Source organism: Scomber japonicus, chromosome 8 (assembly GCF_027409825.1).
Source record: "Scomber japonicus isolate fScoJap1 chromosome 8, fScoJap1.pri, whole genome shotgun sequence".
NCBI lineage: Eukaryota > Metazoa > Chordata > Actinopteri > Scombriformes > Scombridae > Scomber > Scomber japonicus.
In genome coordinates, this window is record NC_070585.1 from 3,855,944 (window position 1) to 3,863,773 (window position 7,830).

The window sequence follows — 7,830 nt, forward strand, 5'->3', positions numbered from 1 at the left end:
TCATCCACTTTAGAGTGTTAATACAAGCAATGCATTCATAGGATTTTACAAAATAAAGGTTCCATGTCTTCCATTTCTGACGCAGTGTGTGAGAGTTTTGTTGGATGACTGTGCAAATTTACAGGTCATACAGTTGAAGAGATGTAAACTGTAACATGGTGCATGAGTCTACTGTAGCTGATCAGGGGGAAGCACCAAAACAGAAAGTACATACCGCAAACTGAACTTAGTGTTAAATGGGCAGAGACTACATGATATTACACATTTTGTCCGTTTAACAACATTTAAACTCCTAAACTCACACTGACTGTATCCTCAACAATACTGGCAAAAAGTAAAAGGCAGCATTAGTTTGTGCAGTTCAACTTTAAACAGTTAGCAAGGGTGGAATAGCAGAAATTGATGGAGCCACAGATAGCAGGACTTGAATAGTATTTAAACAAGTTCGGCACAGTTCCACATTTTGACAGAAGCATGTGGGTTATCAGATTGCAAAAAACTGCTCATATTGCTGACAGCCAACCAACATTTCTGACCTGTTAGAAATGGATCTGATTGTCTGACCTTCCCTTTAGGCTTCCATCCACAGTGCTGTTTTTATTGGCCAGCTGTGGAGTCAGATTTGAACAGCAAGCTGAATTGTGACCTGTGGGTCTGCCAGTGTTGGTCAGGAGCTCATGCTGGAACAGGAAATGCATACTTGAATTTATCAGAAATATGAATGTGTAATCTGACTTATCTCTGATGGCCTGGCAATCACCCAATCAACAAGTCTTCTACAACATTCCTGCTGCTTCTTTACTGTCATCGCTACCCTTTTTTCTTCCTGATGTCAATGGGAAATACAAAACAGTTGCAACTTGCTACATCACTAATGGGAATATATAGTAAATAACGCTTCTCTCTGGTTGTTGTGTGATTGACAGACTCATTACTTAGCTGGTTAGACTTAAGAGAATGGCAGCTTGCCAGCTGAGCTGTAGTAGATATTTACTGTAAATGCAGCTCAAATTTCAGCCAGGACTCAAACACATCAACAATGCTAAATGGACTGATAAACAAGGTCAATTTAGGGCAGAATCGTTCATATTTTTGTTTATTTTTCTGAATCCCTGCATCAAATGAAATGTAAATTGGCAGTTATACTGTTTTTTTTTTACTATTTCATTAACCATACAATTAACAACACATACTTTACAGCTTGTTGGCATTTCTAAACTGTCAAAGTAACATTTATGTCTCTCTCTCTCTCTCTCTCTCTCTGTGTGTGTGTGTGTGTGTGTGTGTGTGTGTGTGTGTGTGTGTGTGTCAGTCTGCAGTTAAATGGCTGGTTGTGCTGAATCAGTTTGGTACACACAATGTTAAGCATGTCCTATTTTTGATCAGTGTTCATGCCATGCTTCATCAGCTCATACATCAGTTAGCAAACTGACCATTCAGTATCATGTGACTTGTTGAGCATTCAGGTCTTCTGCCACTAATATGGGCCAATAGTGTATATAGTACATGACTGTGTGCCAGTAGATATCAATGTGCATTTTCTATCTGTGAAGTGCTTCGTATTGCCTTGGTTACCTGGCCCTAAAGTGTCACAATGGCTGTGTTCGAAACCACATACTACATACTACATACTTCTATACTACATACTACATACTACATACTTCTATACTACATACTACATACTTCTATACTACATACTTCTATACTACATACTACATACTTCCATCCTACACACTACACACTAAACGACCAGATAGTAAGCAGACCGTTTACACTGTAATAAACTATACTATAACCCACAATGCATTTGGTTCCTACCCGAGCTGAAATCATCAGGCTGAAGCTGATTTCATTTTAGCTCTAACTCTGTAAATATACCACTTTATCCACATTTCTAACCTTTTTAGGAAGAAAGTAAAGTAGCCCTTTAGATCCACAATGTGACGCTAAATTGTCCAAATACTATATATCACCTGTTTAAAGTTTTGTTCCTGCAAATTCAGAGCTACTCAAGTTAGCAGTAGCGAGTCATTTTCACAAAATAAAACACCTGTTGCCTTTTATTATTAATAAAACCATAACGATAGAATTGGTGCTTTTATTTTGAAAACAGGAAGCAAACATACCCTCTCTGTAGCTAACTTGAAACCATCGAGGTGGTGATCTGTGATGTTTGTATTTTGGGGTTTTTTCAGAAGTTACGTTGCATCTTGGGTAATGTGAGTGAGTAGTCAGCTCTTGATCAGGCGGGGAGTTCTGGTCCTATGAAACGAGGCCGACGCAGAAGTAACTTAGAGCTGCATTCTATCAAAAGAATCAGTAAACGTTTTCAAAATGTGTTTATGGTTTCAATCGCTAGTTTAAAGCCTTCTTCAATGCAGTATGATGTTCATTTGTGAAATTTTGGCCTCCCTGATTTTATATTTGATGATACAGCAGGGTATGCATTGGGGCGTGGTTACGTAGTGATTGACAGGTTGATTGACCAATGTCCTTGAGATCCAGCCCTCACAACCAATCGCAACCTCCCCGCTCCGCCGTTGGCTCCGCCTAAACTTCCGCCCATGACTCTGCCTCATGCCCATATAAGTAGAATCCGTGTTCTTTTTTCCCCAGCATGCACCTGAAATTTTCAAGATGGCGCTGCCTAGATTCGATACTATTGGCTTCCAAGCAGCAGTCCACAAACCAATGGGTGACGTGATGGATGTTACATCCATTTCTTTTATACAGTCTATGCTCTTGATGCATACTCTGCATTTCTGGTGAATCTAGTAAACCATCCAGGAACTTCTCACATACTCTAAATCACATACTACGCAGTTGAAACACACTACATACTTCAAATGACATCAGAGTTAGTACGAGTAATAGGAAAGTATGCAGTTTAGAACAGACGCTATGTCAATTCTGCAATCTGTAATGCAACCTTGCTTACTATAATACACATTGAGGGTTTTTGCTGCTTCAGCTGCTGTTGTTGAGAAAAAATGATATACATCAGGTTTCCATCCGAATGTAGCACACATTTTATCCCCAATATCTAGAAAATCTGCAAAAGAAAAGTAATGTGTGCTTCTATGCATTACTGTTACTGTATGTGCATATTAGCAGGTGAGCTCATCAAAATAAAAGAGTTGTTGATGTTACTTCTCCTGTCAGGTATTGTTAAGCCACAGCAGAAGAAGAGGACACAATGAGATAATGTCATTTAAAGATCAGCATCTCCTCATCGCTCCACACAGGTCTAATGATTTTGTCTCTTCAGTGAAGGCTTGAGTTCTATCACATACTTTGTCATCTTTAATTCACCAAGTGTGTTTCCATTCCATGGTTTCAATTTACTTATAAACTGATACACAGATGGATGGAAACACATATAACACTATCATAGTCACTATAATTTCATATCCATACAAATTAATGCTCACTTTTGATTTCAATATGTAAATTGGGTTGCTGAGCAAAATGAGCCCAACAGCAGAGTGCAAACAGTGAGTGTGGATGATGTGGTGTGGAGCAGATGGGCAGGAACCTGGCTGAGGTGCCACTTGCTGGCGTTTGGGAGCACCATGGACATCAATTACTTACTGTTCTCTGTTGGCTTCTTGTGGTTTCTGCTGGTTTTTGGTTGCAGTCAGATAAAAAATACTACCTACATTTGACCTTAAAGACCGTGTAAAGTGAATTCAGACATTTTCTTCTAAACACATTAAATAGGTCATAAATGTATTTCTAAAAAAGGTGTAAAAAGCATTTCAACCATTTATATTTGAATCGTGGAGCTAGGCTTCACAAAATGTGTTTCAAGATTTCTGTGTTCAGGATTTAGTGGGCGGGCTTAAAAATCATAAACCTGCCCCTGCTGCTGTAGAGGTATAAATACATTCAGCACACACTACTACTACTACAGTCTACAGTTAGCCAGTTAGCCGCCGAGCTAGCAGCTGAGTTAGCAGCAGAAAGCTCTCAGACGTAGCGTCCATGTTTCTGGTAGAGGTGGTGACTTTGATTGACAGGTGACACTTGGTAGGGGGCGGGGTTTCAGCGAACTTGGCGGGCACTCCCACAGCTTTTGGTAGCAGAGAAAGAGGCTGAATTTTACACAACTTTGAAGCCTAATTTCATATATTTGGCATTTTTTTTAATCATTCAAATTTGGCAGGGTGGTTAACAACATACTTTTATGTGGTATGTCAAACTCAGAACACATATTTAGTCTTACTTTACACGGACTTTAACTTCAAATGGAAATTCTAACTTACACAAATATACAAAAACATAAAAGATACAAAGAAAATTGAAATTTGTTCTAGTAAAAGATTCAAATAAAATGTGTGCATACTTTAGTCTAAGAAAACAAAGAGACGTCTTCAAGGATTATAAAACTTGGAGCATAAGCAGAGATGAAACTCCTTGCTAGAGTCTATTGGAGGGCCAGCCTGGGCGTTCCCTTGAGGCTTCTGTTTTTATCAGCTCAACCAAGACAGGCAGAGTCTTGGGAGCGTATGAATCGTTTCACACCACAACCCTAATGAATATTAATTCCTTTGTTTGGGACTTCTAAGGTGGAGGCTGATACTCTGACTCGAGATGGCAGCCTGTAATTTCTGAAACTAGTGAAATTAATTCAAGTTTGACATGCAAAAAGGTCACAGACATCAGCACTGTGATCCAACAGCAATTTGTAGTGACTGGATTAAACCTTCACAAACACATAGACTGAAACATAAATTCAACATAATACTCAACACAACAACATAATTCTTCAAACATGTCTTTAACATTATCAAAAAAAGAAATGTCTAGAAGATTAGAGAGGTTAAAACAGTGGAGGTGAAATGTTAATGATAGACTGCTCTAACTCACTTAATGCTAGCAGTGTTGTCACATGGTCATTTTTATACCTCACAGTTACCAAAGTTAGATCATTCTTAAAAGAAACTTATACTGAACAACATTATCATTTACATAATGATTTGACACTTAATTCATATTAAATTCAGATATTGGCTTAACCCTTACATAATGTTCATATTCTCTCATAAAAAGTGTCTATACCAAATGTTGAAGCACAGATGTGTTTAGAAAGCATCAATAGTTGATCTGACTGATCAATAAATGTGATTAAACCTTGATTCATGTTTCAGAGAGCAGAGAGAGTGTATTTTTTAGCTTTTACACCACTAAACATCTACTATCACACAATATCATGTCCTATTTGACCTAAGACATGAAAATATAACATAGACACACGTAGCCTACAGATTACTAGTTACTTTATTTAAATTATAATAAGTAATGTAACTATTTCAATGACTTCATCAAAGTAATGTAACTTATTACATTTGATTTGATTGACATTAGACTTTTCTAATTTTAGTGTTCCTATTATATATCCTATAAAGCAACATTTATCTGTCATTGTAAAATGTATTCATTAGTTCATGTAGATTTTAGAATATAAAATAAAGATATTTGATGAAAAAAGTCAAAAGTCTTTCATGAGCTTAATTGTTACTGTGACTCCATTTAAACCCATGTGTGCTCTAAATAATCCTACATCATGATTTATTGACTAAATATAAAATAGATTGATTAAAACCATCAATATATGTATTCAGTAACATGTTCAATATTAAAAAATGAGTCAAATCTTAAAGGTGTGACTTCAGATGTAACCTCCTTTGTAATCATCAACATTAGCTGTAACAGATTATAGTTACACATTACATATAACATGTAACACTGGAGCAGACTGACAGAGTGGAGCTTTTCCTCACAGTGAACAAACAGTGAAATGTTCAGCAGTGGAAAGTGGCTGATTTAGACTACTTTTCTTTAGTTTAAGTTTAAACTGATTGTGCTCTGCTGTCTTTATTATGAGTTTTTTTGCATTTTCTCATACAAGGTCAATCAGAGGTGCAGGTTTGGGTGTTTTACAGTAAGATCTAGACCTCGTCTAAAATGTCCCTTTAAGTCTCAAGGAGCAAAATTTACCCTCTGGGTTTTGCATGACATTGATTTGAGATAATGTAAGATCTGCTATTGAAGTTACAATCATTCACTCCTGTATAACATTATAACTACATCAGTGTGCTTCTTTTGAGAAGAGCTCCCACTAAAACTTCAGGTGTGATTGGAATTAGTTTTCATTCATCTAAATAGTTTGTGTTTTGTGTTTTGGAGATAACCTTGTGAGTACTGAGGATAGAAACCTTGAGATTTAATATTCTTTTACCAGGTTTAATTATCCAAATCAGAGTGTGATGTGTTATAAGGCCTTTTCATTTATATGAAGTGTTTGTCTTCATTGAACCTTGAATACGTTCTAGTAGCCTGTAACCTTCTACCATGTTAACCCATACATATTGTTCATATTCTACACCCACGCAGTATGTCTCAGGTTAATTTAGACCCGGTCTAATAATCCCCTCATAAAAAGTGTCTATACCAAATGTTGAAGCACAGATGTGTTTAGAAAGCATCAATAGTTGATCTGACTGATCAATAAATGTGATTAAACCTTGATTCATGTTTCAGAGAGCAGAGAGAGTGTATTTTTTAGCTTTTACACCACTAAACATCTACTATCACACAATATCATGTCCTATTTGACCTAAGACATGAAAATATAACATAGCAGTAATGATGGAAACGTCAATAGATTCAGATCAAATTTCACCCAGAACAGCCTCAATGGACACAAATATGTAGCACATATACAAACTTATAATATTTTTAAAAATATTTTAATTTTGTGCATTTTGGGCCACTTTAGGAAAAATCATCCAATTTTCTGGGTAAAAGACATTTGGAGTGTTTTTACAAGCTGTTAAACGGGTCAAATTTGAACCAAACAGTATGTAAGGGTTAAGAAAATGGGTGATATCACTTCAGGAATGCACTTCAGATTGATGGCAGTCTGTGGAGATAAGTGAAATCAAAGGAGAATCTCCTAACAGTCCAGCGGTTTTGTTGGTGTGGAGTTATCAGCTCCTTTCTCCGGTTCAAATGACCCAAGACTCATTTATGCTTTTAGTTCAATCATTAATTTAGTTTGCTTGTCAGCTGTGGTGTTCTCAGGAGGTCTGGCTAGCCTCTCTGATGTCAATCCCCACATGGGAGGAGAGATGAAAAAAGGGTCAGTTTACACAGACCTTGGGGGTCCCTGAGAAAGTATTTCTATCTTTCATTCTCAGGATTTTATCATATTAGTGTTGAGAATAATTCCAAACCAAACAAAGCTGTCCTCCTGCAACTGTTAGTGAACTTGATGTTAAACAGGCAGATCTGAATTAATGGGTAGAAGGATGAATAAATGGATGGTGGATAGAGAGATGGATGACTTAGATGGATTGGACAATTGAAACCTGACCATTGTTCTTAACACATTTCCTGTGTGTCTTAGTATGCACTAATAGATTTCCTTGTCATATTACACCACATCTTGAACACACACATTCATCTCATCACTCCTTGGTCTCAGTCCACTGCCCACCCAGTGTTAGATCTCTCGTCTGGCTACTCTTGATATCTAATCCATTACAAATAACTCTTTGCCTGAAATTACAGTGTGTGATGTAAATCTGTGGGTTATTCAGATTCGGCTGTGTAGCTTCATCCATTTCTGTCACATCTGATTTCTTTGCCTATAAAATCCATAAAATGGGTCCTCAGACAAACAATTTAGTACAATTTGCTGGCTGAATTTGTCATCATTATAGGATAAAACTAAACTCTATTGATCTCTGTGGGGACATTGGATGTTATAGTGGTAGATAATAACAGGATACAGCAACAATTGCAATATACTTCAAGCAAGAAGAA